At 46.6% G+C, this 15,000-nt stretch overlaps 1 protein-coding gene, 63 non-coding genes and 2 pseudogenes across 65 annotated transcripts in view; 65 read left to right on the top strand and 1 right to left on the bottom strand.

The window, feature by feature from the left end:
- LOC125795521 (5S ribosomal RNA) overlaps window positions 1-106 on the top strand; it is a 119-nt gene extending 13 nt beyond the window's left edge. The window contains exon 1 of the ribosomal RNA XR_007434513.1: window positions 1-106. This exon is cut by the window's left edge and continues 13 nt beyond it. This is a non-coding gene — a ribosomal RNA (5S ribosomal RNA).
- The window catches only part of LOC125795261 (syncytin-A-like), a 170,873-nt gene that overhangs the window by 102,865 nt on the left and 53,008 nt on the right, over window positions 1-15,000 (bottom strand). The gene's annotated exons all lie outside the window — the stretch shown is intronic.
- On the top strand, window positions 217-335 carry LOC125795520 (5S ribosomal RNA). The gene has a single exon (XR_007434512.1). It is a non-coding gene; the product is annotated as a 5S ribosomal RNA (ribosomal RNA).
- Window positions 446-564, top strand: LOC125795519 (5S ribosomal RNA). The gene has a single exon (XR_007434511.1). It is a non-coding gene; the product is annotated as a 5S ribosomal RNA (ribosomal RNA).
- LOC125796392 (5S ribosomal RNA) lies at window positions 675-794 on the top strand (annotated as a pseudogene).
- Window positions 905-1,023, top strand: LOC125796025 (5S ribosomal RNA). The gene has a single exon (XR_007435017.1). It is a non-coding gene; the product is annotated as a 5S ribosomal RNA (ribosomal RNA).
- LOC125795750 (5S ribosomal RNA) lies at window positions 1,134-1,252 on the top strand. The gene has a single exon (XR_007434742.1). It is a non-coding gene; the product is annotated as a 5S ribosomal RNA (ribosomal RNA).
- Window positions 1,363-1,481, top strand: LOC125796157 (5S ribosomal RNA). The gene has a single exon (XR_007435149.1). It is a non-coding gene; the product is annotated as a 5S ribosomal RNA (ribosomal RNA).
- LOC125796349 (5S ribosomal RNA) lies at window positions 1,592-1,710 on the top strand. The gene has a single exon (XR_007435341.1). It is a non-coding gene; the product is annotated as a 5S ribosomal RNA (ribosomal RNA).
- Window positions 1,821-1,939, top strand: LOC125796156 (5S ribosomal RNA). Its single transcript, XR_007435148.1, has one exon. It is a non-coding gene; the product is annotated as a 5S ribosomal RNA (ribosomal RNA).
- LOC125795518 (5S ribosomal RNA) lies at window positions 2,050-2,168 on the top strand. Its single transcript, XR_007434510.1, has one exon. It is a non-coding gene; the product is annotated as a 5S ribosomal RNA (ribosomal RNA).
- On the top strand, window positions 2,279-2,397 carry LOC125795856 (5S ribosomal RNA). Its single transcript, XR_007434848.1, has one exon. It is a non-coding gene; the product is annotated as a 5S ribosomal RNA (ribosomal RNA).
- LOC125796320 (5S ribosomal RNA) lies at window positions 2,508-2,626 on the top strand. The gene has a single exon (XR_007435312.1). It is a non-coding gene; the product is annotated as a 5S ribosomal RNA (ribosomal RNA).
- LOC125796155 (5S ribosomal RNA) lies at window positions 2,737-2,855 on the top strand. Its single transcript, XR_007435147.1, has one exon. It is a non-coding gene; the product is annotated as a 5S ribosomal RNA (ribosomal RNA).
- Window positions 2,966-3,084, top strand: LOC125795749 (5S ribosomal RNA). Its single transcript, XR_007434741.1, has one exon. It is a non-coding gene; the product is annotated as a 5S ribosomal RNA (ribosomal RNA).
- LOC125796154 (5S ribosomal RNA) lies at window positions 3,195-3,313 on the top strand. The gene has a single exon (XR_007435146.1). It is a non-coding gene; the product is annotated as a 5S ribosomal RNA (ribosomal RNA).
- On the top strand, window positions 3,424-3,542 carry LOC125795517 (5S ribosomal RNA). Its single transcript, XR_007434509.1, has one exon. It is a non-coding gene; the product is annotated as a 5S ribosomal RNA (ribosomal RNA).
- LOC125795949 (5S ribosomal RNA) lies at window positions 3,653-3,771 on the top strand. Its single transcript, XR_007434941.1, has one exon. It is a non-coding gene; the product is annotated as a 5S ribosomal RNA (ribosomal RNA).
- LOC125796280 (5S ribosomal RNA) lies at window positions 3,882-4,000 on the top strand. Its single transcript, XR_007435272.1, has one exon. It is a non-coding gene; the product is annotated as a 5S ribosomal RNA (ribosomal RNA).
- LOC125796018 (5S ribosomal RNA) lies at window positions 4,044-4,162 on the top strand. Its single transcript, XR_007435010.1, has one exon. It is a non-coding gene; the product is annotated as a 5S ribosomal RNA (ribosomal RNA).
- On the top strand, window positions 4,273-4,391 carry LOC125796010 (5S ribosomal RNA). The gene has a single exon (XR_007435002.1). It is a non-coding gene; the product is annotated as a 5S ribosomal RNA (ribosomal RNA).
- On the top strand, window positions 4,502-4,620 carry LOC125795516 (5S ribosomal RNA). Its single transcript, XR_007434508.1, has one exon. It is a non-coding gene; the product is annotated as a 5S ribosomal RNA (ribosomal RNA).
- On the top strand, window positions 4,731-4,849 carry LOC125795514 (5S ribosomal RNA). Its single transcript, XR_007434506.1, has one exon. It is a non-coding gene; the product is annotated as a 5S ribosomal RNA (ribosomal RNA).
- Window positions 4,960-5,078, top strand: LOC125795513 (5S ribosomal RNA). The gene has a single exon (XR_007434505.1). It is a non-coding gene; the product is annotated as a 5S ribosomal RNA (ribosomal RNA).
- On the top strand, window positions 5,189-5,307 carry LOC125795740 (5S ribosomal RNA). The gene has a single exon (XR_007434732.1). It is a non-coding gene; the product is annotated as a 5S ribosomal RNA (ribosomal RNA).
- Window positions 5,418-5,536, top strand: LOC125796257 (5S ribosomal RNA). Its single transcript, XR_007435249.1, has one exon. It is a non-coding gene; the product is annotated as a 5S ribosomal RNA (ribosomal RNA).
- On the top strand, window positions 5,647-5,765 carry LOC125795794 (5S ribosomal RNA). The gene has a single exon (XR_007434786.1). It is a non-coding gene; the product is annotated as a 5S ribosomal RNA (ribosomal RNA).
- LOC125795431 (5S ribosomal RNA) lies at window positions 5,876-5,994 on the top strand. Its single transcript, XR_007434423.1, has one exon. It is a non-coding gene; the product is annotated as a 5S ribosomal RNA (ribosomal RNA).
- Window positions 6,105-6,223, top strand: LOC125795512 (5S ribosomal RNA). Its single transcript, XR_007434504.1, has one exon. It is a non-coding gene; the product is annotated as a 5S ribosomal RNA (ribosomal RNA).
- LOC125796267 (5S ribosomal RNA) lies at window positions 6,334-6,452 on the top strand. Its single transcript, XR_007435259.1, has one exon. It is a non-coding gene; the product is annotated as a 5S ribosomal RNA (ribosomal RNA).
- Window positions 6,563-6,681, top strand: LOC125796467 (5S ribosomal RNA). Its single transcript, XR_007435377.1, has one exon. It is a non-coding gene; the product is annotated as a 5S ribosomal RNA (ribosomal RNA).
- On the top strand, window positions 6,792-6,910 carry LOC125796130 (5S ribosomal RNA). The gene has a single exon (XR_007435122.1). It is a non-coding gene; the product is annotated as a 5S ribosomal RNA (ribosomal RNA).
- On the top strand, window positions 7,021-7,139 carry LOC125795511 (5S ribosomal RNA). Its single transcript, XR_007434503.1, has one exon. It is a non-coding gene; the product is annotated as a 5S ribosomal RNA (ribosomal RNA).
- LOC125795852 (5S ribosomal RNA) lies at window positions 7,250-7,368 on the top strand. Its single transcript, XR_007434844.1, has one exon. It is a non-coding gene; the product is annotated as a 5S ribosomal RNA (ribosomal RNA).
- On the top strand, window positions 7,479-7,597 carry LOC125796268 (5S ribosomal RNA). Its single transcript, XR_007435260.1, has one exon. It is a non-coding gene; the product is annotated as a 5S ribosomal RNA (ribosomal RNA).
- LOC125795510 (5S ribosomal RNA) lies at window positions 7,708-7,826 on the top strand. Its single transcript, XR_007434502.1, has one exon. It is a non-coding gene; the product is annotated as a 5S ribosomal RNA (ribosomal RNA).
- Window positions 7,937-8,055, top strand: LOC125795885 (5S ribosomal RNA). The gene has a single exon (XR_007434877.1). It is a non-coding gene; the product is annotated as a 5S ribosomal RNA (ribosomal RNA).
- Window positions 8,166-8,284, top strand: LOC125796006 (5S ribosomal RNA). The gene has a single exon (XR_007434998.1). It is a non-coding gene; the product is annotated as a 5S ribosomal RNA (ribosomal RNA).
- On the top strand, window positions 8,395-8,513 carry LOC125796270 (5S ribosomal RNA). The gene has a single exon (XR_007435262.1). It is a non-coding gene; the product is annotated as a 5S ribosomal RNA (ribosomal RNA).
- LOC125795967 (5S ribosomal RNA) lies at window positions 8,624-8,742 on the top strand. Its single transcript, XR_007434959.1, has one exon. It is a non-coding gene; the product is annotated as a 5S ribosomal RNA (ribosomal RNA).
- Window positions 8,853-8,971, top strand: LOC125795966 (5S ribosomal RNA). The gene has a single exon (XR_007434958.1). It is a non-coding gene; the product is annotated as a 5S ribosomal RNA (ribosomal RNA).
- On the top strand, window positions 9,082-9,200 carry LOC125795895 (5S ribosomal RNA). The gene has a single exon (XR_007434887.1). It is a non-coding gene; the product is annotated as a 5S ribosomal RNA (ribosomal RNA).
- Window positions 9,311-9,419, top strand: LOC125796428 (5S ribosomal RNA; annotated as a pseudogene).
- Window positions 9,530-9,648, top strand: LOC125796038 (5S ribosomal RNA). Its single transcript, XR_007435030.1, has one exon. It is a non-coding gene; the product is annotated as a 5S ribosomal RNA (ribosomal RNA).
- Window positions 9,759-9,877, top strand: LOC125796344 (5S ribosomal RNA). The gene has a single exon (XR_007435336.1). It is a non-coding gene; the product is annotated as a 5S ribosomal RNA (ribosomal RNA).
- Window positions 9,988-10,106, top strand: LOC125795742 (5S ribosomal RNA). The gene has a single exon (XR_007434734.1). It is a non-coding gene; the product is annotated as a 5S ribosomal RNA (ribosomal RNA).
- Window positions 10,217-10,335, top strand: LOC125796333 (5S ribosomal RNA). The gene has a single exon (XR_007435325.1). It is a non-coding gene; the product is annotated as a 5S ribosomal RNA (ribosomal RNA).
- Window positions 10,446-10,564, top strand: LOC125795509 (5S ribosomal RNA). Its single transcript, XR_007434501.1, has one exon. It is a non-coding gene; the product is annotated as a 5S ribosomal RNA (ribosomal RNA).
- On the top strand, window positions 10,675-10,793 carry LOC125795508 (5S ribosomal RNA). Its single transcript, XR_007434500.1, has one exon. It is a non-coding gene; the product is annotated as a 5S ribosomal RNA (ribosomal RNA).
- LOC125795507 (5S ribosomal RNA) lies at window positions 10,904-11,022 on the top strand. Its single transcript, XR_007434499.1, has one exon. It is a non-coding gene; the product is annotated as a 5S ribosomal RNA (ribosomal RNA).
- On the top strand, window positions 11,133-11,251 carry LOC125795506 (5S ribosomal RNA). Its single transcript, XR_007434498.1, has one exon. It is a non-coding gene; the product is annotated as a 5S ribosomal RNA (ribosomal RNA).
- Window positions 11,362-11,480, top strand: LOC125796187 (5S ribosomal RNA). The gene has a single exon (XR_007435179.1). It is a non-coding gene; the product is annotated as a 5S ribosomal RNA (ribosomal RNA).
- LOC125795505 (5S ribosomal RNA) lies at window positions 11,591-11,709 on the top strand. Its single transcript, XR_007434497.1, has one exon. It is a non-coding gene; the product is annotated as a 5S ribosomal RNA (ribosomal RNA).
- On the top strand, window positions 11,820-11,938 carry LOC125795503 (5S ribosomal RNA). The gene has a single exon (XR_007434495.1). It is a non-coding gene; the product is annotated as a 5S ribosomal RNA (ribosomal RNA).
- LOC125795502 (5S ribosomal RNA) lies at window positions 12,049-12,167 on the top strand. Its single transcript, XR_007434494.1, has one exon. It is a non-coding gene; the product is annotated as a 5S ribosomal RNA (ribosomal RNA).
- LOC125796186 (5S ribosomal RNA) lies at window positions 12,278-12,396 on the top strand. The gene has a single exon (XR_007435178.1). It is a non-coding gene; the product is annotated as a 5S ribosomal RNA (ribosomal RNA).
- LOC125795501 (5S ribosomal RNA) lies at window positions 12,507-12,625 on the top strand. Its single transcript, XR_007434493.1, has one exon. It is a non-coding gene; the product is annotated as a 5S ribosomal RNA (ribosomal RNA).
- On the top strand, window positions 12,736-12,854 carry LOC125795500 (5S ribosomal RNA). The gene has a single exon (XR_007434492.1). It is a non-coding gene; the product is annotated as a 5S ribosomal RNA (ribosomal RNA).
- On the top strand, window positions 12,965-13,083 carry LOC125796066 (5S ribosomal RNA). Its single transcript, XR_007435058.1, has one exon. It is a non-coding gene; the product is annotated as a 5S ribosomal RNA (ribosomal RNA).
- LOC125795499 (5S ribosomal RNA) lies at window positions 13,194-13,312 on the top strand. The gene has a single exon (XR_007434491.1). It is a non-coding gene; the product is annotated as a 5S ribosomal RNA (ribosomal RNA).
- On the top strand, window positions 13,423-13,541 carry LOC125795982 (5S ribosomal RNA). Its single transcript, XR_007434974.1, has one exon. It is a non-coding gene; the product is annotated as a 5S ribosomal RNA (ribosomal RNA).
- LOC125795498 (5S ribosomal RNA) lies at window positions 13,652-13,770 on the top strand. Its single transcript, XR_007434490.1, has one exon. It is a non-coding gene; the product is annotated as a 5S ribosomal RNA (ribosomal RNA).
- On the top strand, window positions 13,881-13,999 carry LOC125795497 (5S ribosomal RNA). The gene has a single exon (XR_007434489.1). It is a non-coding gene; the product is annotated as a 5S ribosomal RNA (ribosomal RNA).
- Window positions 14,110-14,228, top strand: LOC125795496 (5S ribosomal RNA). The gene has a single exon (XR_007434488.1). It is a non-coding gene; the product is annotated as a 5S ribosomal RNA (ribosomal RNA).
- LOC125796278 (5S ribosomal RNA) lies at window positions 14,339-14,457 on the top strand. The gene has a single exon (XR_007435270.1). It is a non-coding gene; the product is annotated as a 5S ribosomal RNA (ribosomal RNA).
- LOC125796214 (5S ribosomal RNA) lies at window positions 14,568-14,686 on the top strand. The gene has a single exon (XR_007435206.1). It is a non-coding gene; the product is annotated as a 5S ribosomal RNA (ribosomal RNA).

The raw sequence follows: 15,000 nt of genomic DNA, 5'->3' as shown, positions 1-15,000 counted from the left end.
CTACCCTGAGAACGCCCGATCTCGTCTGATCTCGGAAGCTAAGCAGGGTTTGGCCTGGTTAGTACTTGGATGGGAGACCACCTGGGAATACCAGGTGCTGTAAGCTTTTCCCCTCTTGCTTCCATTACCATGGTCTTGTTATACATTACTAGTTTGTTATCTGAAACCCAACATAGATGAAGTTGCATAAGTAGTCTTGATGAGAGCTCTGCAATGGCTTACGGTCACACTACCCTGAGAACGCCCGATCTCGTCTGATCTCGGAAGCTAAGCAGGGTTTGGCCTGGTTAGTACTTGGATGGGAGACCACCTGGGAATACCAGGTGCTGTAAGCTTTTCCCCTCTTGCTTCCATTACCATGGTCTTGTTATACATTACTAGTTTGTTATCTGAAACCCAACATAGATGAAGTTGCATAAGTAGTCTTGATGAGAGCTCTGCAATGGCTTACGGTCACACTACCCTGAGAACGCCCGATCTCGTCTGATCTCGGAAGCTAAGCAGGGTTTGGCCTGGTTAGTACTTGGATGGGAGACCACCTGGGAATACCAGGTGCTGTAAGCTTTTCCCCTCTTGCTTCCATTACCATGGAATTGTTATACATTACTAGTTTGTTATCTGAAACCCAACATAGATGAAGTTGCATAAGTAGTCTTGATGAGAGCTCTGCAATGGCTTACGGTCACACTACCCTGAGAACGCCCCTATCTCGTCTAATCTCGGAAGCTAAGCAGGGTTTGGCCTGGTTAGTACTTGGATGGGAGACCACCTGGGAATACCAGGTGCTGTAAGCTTTTCCCCTCTTGCTTCCATTACCATGGTCTTGTTATACATTACTAGTTTGTTATCTGAAACCCAACATAGATGAAGTTGCATAAGTAGTCTTGATGAGAGCTCTGCAATGGCTTACGGTCACACTACCCTGAGAACGCCCGATCTCGTCTGATCTCGGAAGCTAAGCAGGGTTTGGCCTGGTTAATACTTGGATGGGAGACCACCTGGGAATACCAGGTGCTGTAAGCTTTTCCCCTCTTGCTTCCATTACCATGGTCTTGTTATACATTACTAGTTTGTTATCTGAAACCCAACATAGATGAAGTTGCATAAGTAGTCTTGATGAGAGCTCTGCAATGGCTTACGGTCACACTACCCTGAGAACGCCCGATCTCGTCTGATCTCGGAAGCTAAGCAGGGTCTGGCCTGGTTAGTACTTGGATGGGAGACCACCTGGGAATACCAGGTGCTGTAAGCTTTTCCCCTCTTGCTTCCATTACCATGGTCTTGTTATACATTACTAGTTTGTTATCTGAAACCCAACATAGATGAAGTTGCATAAGTAGTTTTGATGAGAGCTCTGCAATGGCTTACGGTCACACTACCCTGAGAACGCCCGATCTCGTCTAATCTCGGAAGCTAAGCAGGGTTTGGCCTGGTTAGTACTTGGATGGGAGACCACCTGGGAATACCAGGTGCTGTAAGCTTTTCCCCTCTTGCTTCCATTACCATGGTCTTGTTATACATTACTAGTTTGTTATCTGAAACCCAACATAGATGAAGTTGCATAAGTAGTCTTGATGAGAGCTCTGCAATGGCTTACGGTCACACTACCCTGAGAACGCCCGAACTCGTCTGATCACGGAAGCTAAGCAGGGTATGGCCTGGTTAGTACTTGGATGGGAGACCAACTGGGAATACCAGGTGCTGTAAGCTTTTCCCCTCTTGCTTCCATTACCATGGTCTTGTTATACATTACTAGTTTGTTATCTGAAACCCAACATAGATGAAGTTGCATAAGTAGTTTTGATGAGAGCTCTGCAATGGCTTACGGTCACACTACCCTGAGAACGCCCGATCTCGTCTAATCTCGGAAGCTAAGCAGGGTTTGGCCTGGTTAGTACTTGGATGGGAGACCACCTGGGAATACCAGGTGCTGTAAGCTTTTCCCCTCTTGCTTCCATTACCATGGTCTTGTTATACATTACTAGTTTGTTATCTGAAACCCAACATAGATGAAGTTGCATAAGTAGTCTTGATGAGAGCTCTGCAATTGCTTACGGTCACACTACCCTGAGAACGCCCGATCTCGTCTGATCTCGGAAGCTAAGCAGGGTTTGGCCTGGTTAGTACTTGGATGGGAGACCACCTGGGAATACCAGGTGCTGTAAGCTTTTCCCCTCTTGCTTCCATTACCATGGTCTTGTTATACATTACTAGTTTGTTATCTGAAACCCAACATAGATGAAGTTGCATAAGTAGTCTTGATGAGAGCTCTGCAATGGCTTACGGTCACACTATCCTGAGAACGCCCGATCTCGTCTGATCTCGGAAGCTAAGCAGGGTTTGGCCTGGTTAGTACTTGGATGGGAGACCACCTGGGAATACCAGGTGCTGTAAGCTTTTCCCCTCTTGCTTCCATTACCATGGTCTTGTTATACATTACTAGTTTGTTATCTGAAACCCAACATAGATGAAGTTGCATAAGTAGTCTTGATGAGAGCTCTGCAATGGCTTACGGTCACACTACCCTGAGAACGCCCGATCTCGTCTGATCGCGGAAGCTAAGCAGGGTCTGGCCTGGTTAGTACTTGGATGGCAGACCACCTGGGAATACCAGGTGCTGTAAGCTTTTCCCCTCTTGCTTCCATTACCATGGTCTTGTTATACATTACTAGTTTGTTATCTGAAACCCAACATAGATGAAGTTGCATAAGTAGTTTTGATGAGAGCTCTGCAATGGCTTACGGTCACACTACCCTGAGAACGCCCGATCTCGTCTAATCTCGGAAGCTAAGCAGGGTTTGGCCTGGTTAGTACTTGGATGGGAGACCACCTGGGAATACCAGGTGCTGTAAGCTTTTCCCCTCTTGCTTCCATTACCATGGTCTTGTTATACATTACTAGTTTGTTATCTGAAACCCAACATAGATGAAGTTGCATAAGTAGTCTTGATGAGAGCTCTGCAATGGCTTACGGTCACACTACCCTGAGAACGCCCGATCTCGTCTGATCTCGGAAGCTAAGCAGGGTCTGGCCTGGTTAGTACTTGGATGGGAGACCACCTGGGAATACCAGGTGCTGTAAGCTTTTCCCCTCTTGCTTCCATTACCATGGTCTTGTTATACATTACTAGTTTGTTATCTGAAACCCAACATAGATGAAGTTGCATAAGTAGTTTTGATGAGAGCTCTGCAATGGCTTACGGTCACACTACCCTGAGAACGCCCGATCTCGTCTAATCTCGGAAGCTAAGCAGGGTTTGGCCTGGTTAGTACTTGGATGGGAGACCACCTGGGAATACCAGGTGCTGTAAGCTTTTCCCCTCTTGCTTCCATTACCATGGTCTTGTTATACATTACTAGTTTGTTATCTGAAACCCAACATAGATGAAGTTGCATAAGTAGTCTTGATGAGAGCTCTGCAATGGCTTACGGTCACACTACCCTGAGAACGCCCGATCTCGTCTGATCTCGGAAGCTAAGCAGGGTTTGGCCTGGTTAGTACTTGGATGGGAGACCACCTGGGAATACCAGGTGCTGTAAGCTTTTCCCCTCTTGCTTCCATTACCATGGTCTTGTTATACATTACTAGTTTGTTATCTGAAACCCAACATAGATGAAGTTGCATAAGTAGTCTTGATGAGAGCTCTGCAATGGCTTACGGTCACACTACCCTGAGAACGCCCGATCTCGTCTGATCTCGGAAGCTAAGCAGGGTTTGGCCTGGTTAGTACTTGGATGGGAGACCAATTGGGAATACCAGGTGCTGTAAGCTTTTCCCCTCTTGCTTCCATTACCATGGTCTTGTTATACATTACTAGTTTGTTATCTGAAACCCAACATAGATGAAGTTGCATAAGTAGTCTTGATGAGAGCTCTGCAATGGCTTACGGTCACACTACCCTGAGAACGCCCGATCTCGTCTGATCTCGGAAGCTAAGCAGGGTTTGGCCTGGTTAGTACTTGGATGGGAGACCACCTGGGAATACCAGGTGCTGTAGATGTAGATGAAGTTGCATAAGTAGTCTTGATGAGAGCTCTGCAATGGCTTACGGTCACACTACCCTGAGAACGCCCGATCTCGTCTGATCTCGGAAGCTAAGCAGGGTTTGGCCTGGTTAGTACTTGGATGGGAGACCACCTGGAAATACCAGGTGCTGTAAGCTTTTCCCCTCTTGCTTCCATTACCATGGTCTTGTTATACATTACTAGTTTGTTATCTGAAACCCAACATAGATGAAGTTGCATAAGTAGTCTTGATGAGAGCTCTGCAATGGCTTACGGTCACACTACCCTGAGAACGCCCGATCTCGTCTGATCTCGGAAGCTAAGCAGGGTTTGTCCTGGTTAGTACTTGGATGGGAGACCACCTGGGAATACCAGGTGCTGTAAGCTTTTCCCCTCTTGCTTCCATTACCATGGTCTTGTTATACATTACTAGTTTGTTATCTGAAACCCAACATAGATGAAGTTGCATAAGTAGTCTTGATGAGAGCTCTGCAATGGCTTACGGTCACACTACCCTGAGAACGCCCGATCTCGTCTGATCTCGGAAGCTAAGCAGGGTTTGGCCTGGTTAGTACTTGGATGGGAGACCACCTGGGAATACCAGGTGCTGTAAGCTTTTCCCCTCTTGCTTCCATTACCATGGTCTTGTTATACATTACTAGTTTGTTATCTGAAACCCAACATAGATGAAGTTGCATAAGTAGTCTTGATGAGAGCTCTGCAATGGCTTACGGTCACACTACCCTGAGAACGCCCGATCTCGTCTGATCTCGGAAGCTAAGCAGGGTTTGGCCTGGTTAGTACTTGGATGGGAGACCACCTGGGAATACCAGGTGCTGTAAGCTTTTCCCCTCTTGCTTCCATTACCATGGTCTTGTTATACATTACTAGTTTGTTATCTGAAACCCAACATAGATGAAGTTGCATAAGTAGTCTTGATGAGAGCTCTGCAATGGCTTACGGTCACACTACCCTGAGAACGCCCGATCTCGTCTGATCTCGGAAGCTAAGCAGGGTTTGGCCTGGTTAGTACTTGGATGGGAGACCACCTGGGAATACCAGGTGCTGTAAGCTTTTCCCCTCTTGCTTCCATTACCATGGTCTTGTTATACATTACTAGTTTGTTATCTGAAACCCAACATAGATGAAGTTGCATAAGTAGTCTTGATGAGAGCTCTGCAATGGCTTACGGTCACACTACCCTGAGAACGCCCGATCTCGTCTGATCTCGGAAGCTAAGCAGGGCTTGGCCTGGTTAGTACTTGGATGGGAGACCACCTGGGAATACCAGGTGCTGTAAGCTTTTCCCCTCTTGCTTCCATTACCATGGTCTTGTTATACATTACTAGTTTGTTATCTGAAACCCAACATAGATGAAGTTGCATAAGTAGTCTTGATGACAGCTCTGCAATGGCTTACGGTCACACTACCCTGAGAACGCCCGATCTCGTCTGATCTGGGAAGCTAAGCAGGGTTTGGCCTGGTTAGTACTTGGATGGGAGACCACCTGGGAATACCAGGTGCTGTAAGCTTTTCCCCTCTTGCTTCCATTACCATGGTCTTGTTATACATTACTAGTTTGTTATCTGAAACCCAACATAGATGAAGTTGCATAAGTAGTCTTGATGAGAGCTCTGCAATGGCTTATGGTCACACTACCCTGAGAACGCCCGATCTCGTCTGATCTCGGAAGCTAAGCAGGGTTTGGCCTGGTTAGTACTTGGATGGGAGACCACCTGGGAATACCAGGTGCTGTAAGCTTTTCCCCTCTTGCTTCCATTACCATGGTCTTGTTATACATTACTAGTTTGTTATCTGAAACCCAACATAGATGAAGTTGCATAAGTAGTCTTGATGAGAGCTCTGCAATGGCTTACGGTCACACTACCCTGAGAACGCCCGATCTCGTCTGAACTCGGAAGCTAAGCAGGGTTTGGCCTGGTTAGTACTTGGATGGGAGACCACCTGGGAATACCAGGTGCTGTAAGCTTTTCCCCTCTTGCTTCCATTACCATGGTCTTGTTATACATTACTAGTTTGTTATCTGAAACCCAACATAGATGAAGTTGCATAAGTAGTCTTGATGAGAGCTCTGCAATGGCTTACGGTCACACTACCCTGAGAACGCCCGATCTCGTCTGATCTCGGAAGCTAAGCAGGGTTTGGCCTGGTTAGTACTTGGATGGGAGACCACCTGGGAATACCAGGTGCTGTAAGCTTTTCCCCTCTTGCTTCCATTACCATGGTCTTGTTATACATTACTAGTTTGTTATCTGAAACCCAACATAGATGAAGTTGCATAAGTAGTCTTGATGAGAGCTCTGCAATGGCTTACGGTCACACTACCCTGAGAACGCCCGATCTCGTCTGATCTCGGAAGCTAAGCAGGGTTTGGCCTGGTTAGTACTTGGATGGGAGACCACCTGGGAGTACCAGGTGCTCTAAGCTTTTCCCCTCTTGCTTCCATTACCATGGTCTTGTTTTACATTACTAGTTTGTTATCTGAAACCCAACATAGATGAAGTTGCATAAGTAGTCTTGATGAGAGCTCTGCAATGGCTTACGGTCACACTACCCTGAGAACACCCGATCTCGTCTGATCTCGGAAGCTAAGCAGGGTTTGGCCTGGTTAGTACTTGGATGGGAGACCACCTGGGAGTACCAGGTGCTGTAAGCTTTTCCCCTCTTGCTTCCATTACCATGGTCTTGTTATACATTACTAGTTTGTTATCTGAAACCCAACATAGATGAAGTTGCATAAGTAGTCTTGATGAGAGCTCTGCAATGGCTTACGGTCACACTACCCTGAGAACGCCCGATCTCGTCTGATCTCGGAAGCTAAGCAGGGTTTGGCCTGGTTAGTACTTGGATGGGAGACCACCTGGGAATACCATGTGCTGTAAGCTTTTCCCCTCTTGCTTCCATTACCATGGTCTTGTTATACATTACTAGTTTGTTATCTGAAACCCAACATAGATGAAGTTGCATAAGTAGTCTTGATGAGAACTCTGCAATGGCTTACGGTCACACTACCCTGAGAACGCCCGATCTCGTCTGATCTCGGAAGCTAAGCAGGGTTTGGCCTGGTTAGTACTTGGATGGGAGACCACCTGGGAATACCAGGTGCTGTAAGCTTTTCCCCTCTTGCTTCCATTACCATGGTCTTGTTATACATTACTAGTTTGTTATCTGAAACCCAACATAGATGAAGTTGCATAAGTAGTCTTGATGAGAGCTCTGCAACGGCTTACGGTCACACTACCCTGAGAACGCCCGATCTCGTCTGATCTCGGAAGCTAAGCAGGGTTTGGCCTGGTTAGTACTTGGATGGGAGACCACCTGGGAATACCAGGTGTTGTAAGCTTTCCCCCTCTTGCTTCCATTACCATGGTCTTGTTATACATTACTAGTTTGTTATCTGAAACCCAACATAGATGAAGTTGCATAAGTAGTCTTGATGAGAGCTCTGCAATGGCTTACGGTCACATTACCCTGAGAACGCCCGATCTAGTCTGATCTCGGAAGCTAAGCAGGGTTTGGCCTGGTTAGTACTTGGATGGGAGACCACCTGGGAATACCAGGTGCTGTAAGCTTTTCCCCTCTTGCTTCCATTACCATGGTCTTGTTATACATTAATAGTTTGTTATCTGAAACCCAACATAGATGAAGTTGCATAAGTAGTCTTGATGAGAGCTCTGCAAAGGCTTACGGTCACACTACCCTGAGAACGCCCGATCTCGTCTGATCTCGGAAGCTAAGCAGGGTTTGGCCTGGTTAGTACTTGGATGGGAGACCACCTGGGAATACCAGGTGCTGTAAGCTTTTCCCCTCTTGCTTCCATTACCATGGTCTTGTTATACATTACTAGTTTGTTATCTGAAACCCAACATAGATGAAGTTGCATAAGTAGTCTTGATGAGAGCTCTGCAATGGCTTACGGTCACACTACCCTGAGAACGCCTGATCTCGTCTGATCTCGGAAGCTAAGCAGGGTTTGGCCTGGTTAGTACTTGGATGGGAGACCACCTGGGAATACCAGGTGCTGTAAGCTTTTCCCCTCTTGCTTCCATTACCATGGTCTTGTTATACATTACTAGTTTGTTATCTGAAACCCAACATAGATGAAGTTGCATAAGTAGTCTTGATGAGAGCTCTGCAATGGCTTACGGTCACACTACCCAGAGAACGCCCGATCTCGTCTGATCTCGGAAGCTAAGCAGGGTTTGGCCTGGTTAGTACTTGGATGGGAGACCACCTGGGAATACCAGGTGCTGTAAGCTTTTCCCCTCTTGCTTCCATTACCATGGTCTTGTTATACATTACTAGTTTGTTATCTGAAACCCAATATAGATGAAGTTGCATAAGTAGTCTTGATGAGAGCTCTGCAATGGCTTACGGTCACACTACCCTGAGAACGCCCGCTCTCGTCTGATCTCGGAAGCTAAGCAGGGTTTGGCCTGGTTAGTACTTGGATGGGAGACCACCTGGGAATACCAGGTGTTGTAAGCTTTTCCCCTCTTGCTTCCATTACCATGGTCTTGTTATACATTACTAGTTTGTTATCTGAAACCCAACATAGATGAAGTTGCATAAGTAGTCTTGATGAGAGCTCTGCAACGGCTTACGGTCACACTACCCTGAGAACGCCCGATCTCGTCTGATCTTGGAAGCTAAGCAGGGTTTGGCCTGGTTAGTACTTGGATGGGAGACCACCTGGGAATACCAGGTGCTGTAAGCTTTTCCCCTCTTGCTTCCATTACCATGGTCTTGTTATACATTACTAGTTTGTTATCTGAAACCCAACATAGATGAAGTTGCATAAGTAGTCTTGATGAGAGCTCTGCAATGGCTTACGGTCACACTACCCTGAGAACGCCCGATCTCGTCTGATCTTGGAAGCTAAGCAGGGTTTGGCCTGGTTAGTACTTGGATGGGAGACCACCTGGGAATACCAGGTGCTGTAAGCTTTTCCCCTCTTGCTTCCATTACCATGGTCTTGTTATACATTACTAGTTTGTTATCTGAAACCCAACATAGATGAAGTTGCATAAGTAGTCTTGATGAGAGCTCTGCAATGTCTTACGGTCACACTACCCTGAGAACGCCCGATCTCGTCTGATCTCGGAAGCTAAGCAGGGTTTGGCCTGGTTAGTACTTGGATGGGAGACCACCTGGGAATACCAGGTGCTGTAAGCTTTTCCCCTCTTGCTTCCATTACCATGGTCTTGTTATTCATTACTAGTTTGTTATCTGAAACCCAACATAGATGAAGTTGCATAAGTAGTCTTGATGAGAGCTCTGCAATGGCTTACGGTCACACTACCCTGAGAACGTCTGATCTCGGAAGCTAAGCAGGGTTTGGCCTGGTTAGTACTTGGATGGGAGACCACCTGGGAATACCAGGTGCTGTAAGCTTTTCCCCTCTTGCTTCCATTACCATGGTCTTGTTATACATTACTAGTTTGTTATCTGAAACCCAACATAGATGAAGTTGCATAAGTAGTCTTGATGAGAACTCTGCAATGGCTTACGGTCACACTACCCTGAGAACGCCCGATCTCGTCTGATCTCGGAAGCTAAGCAGGGTTTGGCCTGGTTAGTACTTGGATGGGAGACCACCTGGGAATACCAGGTGCAGTAAGCTTTTCCCCTCTTGCTTCCATTACCATGGTCTTGTTATACATTACTAGTTTGTTATCTGAAACCCAACATAGATGAAGTTGCATAAGTAGTCTTGATGAGAGCTCTGTAATGGCTTACGGTCACACTACCCTGAGAACGCCAGATCTCGTCTGATCTCGGAAGCTAAGCAGGGTTTGGCCTGGTTAGTACTTGGATCGGAGACCACCTGGGAATACCAGGTGCTGTAAGCTTTTCCCCTCTTGCTTCCATTACCATGGTCTTGTTATACATTACTAGTTTGTTATCTGAAACCCAACATAGATGAAGTTGCATAAGTAGTCTTGATGAGAGCTCTGCAATGGCTTACGGTCACACTACCCTGAGAACGCCCGATCTCGTCTGATCTCGGAAGATAAGCAGGGTTTGGCCTGGTTAGTACTTGGATGGGAGACCACCTGGGAATACCAGGTGCTGTAAGCTTTTCCCCTCTTGCTTCCATTACCATGGTCTTGTTATACATTACTAGTTTGTTATCTGAAACCCAACATAGATGAAGTTGCATAAGTAGTCTTGATGAGAGCTCTGCAATGGCTTACGGTCACACTAACCTGAGAACGCCAGATCTCGTCTGATCTCGGAAGCTAAGCAGGGTTTGGCCTGGTTAGTACTTGGATGGGATACCACCTGGGAATACCAGGTGCTGTAAGCTTTTCCCCTCTTGCTTCCATTACCATGGTCTTGTTATACATTACTAGTTTGTTATCTGAAACCCAACATAGATGAAGTTGCATAAGTAGTCTTGATGAGAGCTCTGCAATGGCTTACGGTCACACTACCCTGAGAACGCCCGATCTCGTCTGATCTCGGAAGCTAAGCAGGGTTTGGCCTGGTTAGTACTTGGATGGGAGACCACCTGGGAATACCAGGTGCTGTAAGCTTTTCCCCTCTTGCTTCCATTACCATGGTCCTGTTATACAGTACTAGTTTGTTATCTGAAACCCAACATAGATGAAGTTGCATAAGTAGTCTTGATGAGAGCTCTGCAATGGCTTACGGTCACACTACCCTGAGAACGCCCGATCTCGTCTGATCTCGGAAGCTAAGCAGGGTTTGGCCTGGTTAGTACTTGGATGGGAGACCACCTGGGAATACCAGGTGCTGTAAGCTTTTCCCCTCTTGCTTCCATTACCATGGTCTTGTTATACATTACTAGTTTGTTATCTGAAACCCAACATAGATGAAGTTGCATAAGTAGTCTTGATGAGAGCTCTGCAATGGCTTACGGTCACACTACCCTGAGAACGCCCGATCTCGTCTGATCTCGGAAGCTAAGCAGGGTTTGGCCTGGTTAGTACTTGGATGGGAGACCACCTGGGAATACCAGGTGCTGTAAGCTTTTCCCCTCTTGCTTCCATTACCATGGTCTTGTTATACATTACTAGTTTGTTATCTGAAACCCAACATAGATGAAGTTGCATAAGTAGTCTTGATGAGAGCTCTGCAATGGCTTACGGTCACACTACCCTGAGAACGCCCGATCTCGTCTGATCTCGGAAGCTAAGCAGGGTTTGGCCTGGTTAGTACTTGGATGGGAGACCACCTGGGAATACCAGGTGCTGTAAGCTTTTCCCCTCTTGCTTCCATTACCATGGTCTTGTTATACATTACTAGTTTGTTATCTGAAACCCAACATAGATGAAGTTGCATAAGTAGTCTTGATGAGAGCTCTGCAATGGCTTACGGTCACACTACCCTGAGAACGCCCGATCTCGTCTGATCTCGGAAGCTAAGCAGGGTTTTGCCTGGTTAGTACTTGGATGGGAGACCACCTGGGAATACCAGGTGCTGTAAGCTTTTCCCCTCTTGCTTCCATTACCATGGTCTTGTTATACATTACTAGTTTGTTATCTGAAACCCAACATAGATGAAGTTGCATAAGTAGTCTTGATGAGAGCTCTGCAATGGCTTACGGTCACACTACCCTGAGAACGCCCGATCTCGTCTGATCTCGGAAGCTAAGCAGGGTTTGGCCTGGTTAGTACTTGGATGGGAGACCACCTGGGAATACCAGGTGCTGTAAGCTTTTCCCCTCTTGCTTCCATTACCATGGTCCTGTTATACAGTACTAGTTTGTTATCTGAAACCCAACATAGATGAAGTTGCATAAGTAGTCTTGATGAGAGCTCTGCAATGGCTTACGGTCACACTACCCTGAGAACGCCCGATCTCGTCTGATCTCGGAAGCTAAGCAGGGTTTGGCCTGGTTAGTACTTGGATGGGAGACCACCTGGGAATACCAGGTGCTGTAAGCTTTTCCCCTCTTGCTTCCATTACCATGGTCTTGTTATACATTACTAGTTTGTTATCTGAAACCCAACATAGATGAAGTTGCATAAGTAGTCTTGATGAGAGCTCTGCAATGGCTTACGGTCACACTACCCTGAGAACGCCCGATCTCGTCTGATCTCGGAAGCTAAGCAGGGTTTGGCCTGGTTAGTACTTGGATGGGAGACCACCTGGGAATACCAGGTGCTGTAAGCTTTTCCCCTCTTGCTTCCATTACCATGGTCTTGTTATACATTACTAGTTTGTTATCTGAAACCCAACATAGATGAAGTTGCATAAGTAGTCTTGATGAGAGCTCTGCAATGGCTTACGGTCACACTACCCTGAGAACGCCCGATCTCGTCTGATCTCGGAAGCTAAGCAGGGTTTTGCCTGGTTAGTACTTGGATGGGAGACCACCTGGGAATACCAGGTGCTGTAAGCTTTTCCCCTCTTGCTTCCATTACCATGGTCTTGTTATACATTACTAGTTTGTTATCTGAAACCCAACATAGATGAAGTTGCATAAGTAGTCTTGATGAGAGCTCTGCAATGGCTTACGGTCACACTACCCTGAGAACGCCCGATCTCGTCTGATCTCGGAAGCTAAGCAGGGTTTGGCCTGGTTAGTACTTGGATGGGAGACCACCTGGGAATACCAGGTGCTGTAAGCTTTTCCCCTCTTGCTTCCATTACCATGGTCTTGTTATACATTACTAGTTTGTTATCTGAAACCCAACATAGATGAAGTTGCATAAGTAGTCTTGATGAGAGCTCTGCAATGGCTTACGGTCACACTACCCTGAGAACGCCCGATCTCGTCTGATCTCGGAAGCTAAGCAGGGTTTGGCCTGGTTAGTACTTGGATGGGAGACCACCTGGGAATACCAGGTGCTGTAAGCTTTTCCCCTCTTGCTTCCATTACCATGGTCTTGTTATACATTACTAGTTTGTTATCTGAAACCCAACATAGATGAAGTTGCATAAGTAGTCTTGATGAGAGCTCTGCAATGGCTTACGGTCACACTACCCTGAGAACGCCAGATCTCGTCTGATCTCGGAAGCTAAGCAGGGTTTGGCCTGGTTAGTACTTGGATGGGAGACCACCTGGGAATACCAGGTGCTGTAAGCTTTTCCCCTCTTGCTTCCATTACCATGGTCTTGTTATACATTACTAGTTTGTTATCTGAAACCCAACATAGATGAAGTTTCATAAGTAGTCTTGATGAGAGCTCTGCAACGGCTTACGGTCACACTACCCTGAGAACGCCCGATCTCGTCTGATCTCGGAAGCTAAGCAGGGTTTGGCCTGGTTAGTACTTGGATGGGAGACCACCTGGGAATACCAGGTGCTGTAAGCTTTTCCCCTCTTGCTTCCATTACCATGGTCTTGTTATACATTACTAGTTTGTTATCTGAAACCCAACATAGATGAAGTTGCATAAGTAGTCTTGATGAGAGCTCTGCAATGGCTTACGGTCACACTACCCTGAGAACGCCCGATCTCGTCTGATTTCGGAAGCTAAGCAGGGTTTGGCCTGGTTAGTACTTGGATGGGAGACCACCTGGGAATACCAGGTGCTGTAAGCTTTTCCCCTCTTGCTTCCATTACCATGGTCTTGTTATACATTACTAGTTTGTTATCTGAAACCCAACATAGATGAAGTTGCATAAGTAGTCTTGATGAGAGCTCTGCAATGGCTTACGGTCACACTACCCTGAGAACGCCCGATCTCGTCTGATCTCGGAAGCTAAGCAGGGTTTGGCCTGGTTAGTACTTGGATGGGAGACCACCTGGGAATACCAGGTGCTGTAAGCTTTTCCCCTCTTGCTTCCATTACCATGGTCTTGTTATACATTACTAGTTTGTTATCTGAAACCCAACATAGATGAAGTTGCATAAGTAGTCTTGATGAGAGCTCTGCAATGGCTTACGGTCACACTACCCTGAGAACGCCCGATCTCGTCTGATCTCGGAAGCTAAGCAGGGTTTGGCCTGGTTAGTACTTGGATGGGAGACCACCTGGGAATACCAGGTGCTGTAAGCTTTTCCCCTCTTGCTTCCATTACCATGGTCTGGTTATACATTACTAGTTTGTTATCTGAAACCCAACATAGATGAAGTTGCATAAGTAGTCTTGATGAGAGCCCTGCAATGGCTTACGGTCACACTACCCTGAGAACGCCCGATCTCGTCTGATCTCGGAAGCTAAGCAGGGTTTGGCCTGGTTAGTACTTGGATGGGAGACCACCTGGGAATACCAGGTGCTGTAAGCTTTTCCCCTCTTGTTTCCATTACCATGGTCTTGTTATACATTACTAGTTTGTTATCTGAAACCCAACATAGATGAAGTTGCATAAGTAGTCTTGATGAGAGCTCTGCAATGGCTTACGGTCACACTACCGTGAGATCGCCCGATCTCGTCTGATCTCGGAAGCGAAGCAGGGTTTGGCCTGGTTAGTACTTGGATGGGAGACCACCTGGGAATACCAGGTGCTGTAAGCTTTTCCCCTCTTGCTTCCATTACCATGGTCTTGTTATAAATTACTAGTTTGTTATCTGAAACCCAACATAGATGAAGTTGCATAAGTAGTCTTGATGAGAGCTCTGCAATGGCTTACGGTCACACTACCGTGAGATCGCCCGATCTCGTCTGATCTCGGAAGCTAAGCAGGGTTTGGCCTGGTTAGTACTTGGATGGGAGACCACCTGGGAATACCAGGTGCTGTAAGCTTTTCCCCTCTTGCTTCCATTACCATGGTCTTGTTATACATTACTAGTTTGTTATCTGAAACCCAACATAGATGAAGTTGCATAAGTAGTCTTGATGAGAGCTCTGCAATGGCTTACGGTCACACTACCCTGAGAACGCCCGATCTCGTCTGATCTCAGAAGCTAAGCAGGGTTTGGCCTGGTTAGTACTTGGATGGGAGACCACCTGGCCCCTCTTGCTTCCATTACCATGGTCTTGTTATACATTACTAGTTTGTTATCTGAAACCCAACATAGATGAAGTTGCGTAAGTAGTCTTGATGAGAGCTCTGCAAT

The sequence above is a fragment of the Astyanax mexicanus genome, unplaced genomic scaffold (genome assembly GCF_023375975.1).
Source record: "Astyanax mexicanus isolate ESR-SI-001 unplaced genomic scaffold, AstMex3_surface scaffold_46, whole genome shotgun sequence".
In the NCBI taxonomy this organism is placed as follows: Eukaryota; Metazoa; Chordata; class Actinopteri; order Characiformes; family Acestrorhamphidae; genus Astyanax; species Astyanax mexicanus.
The sequence above is the reverse complement of the archived record's forward strand: the minus strand, read 5'-3'. Positions and strand labels throughout refer to the sequence as shown.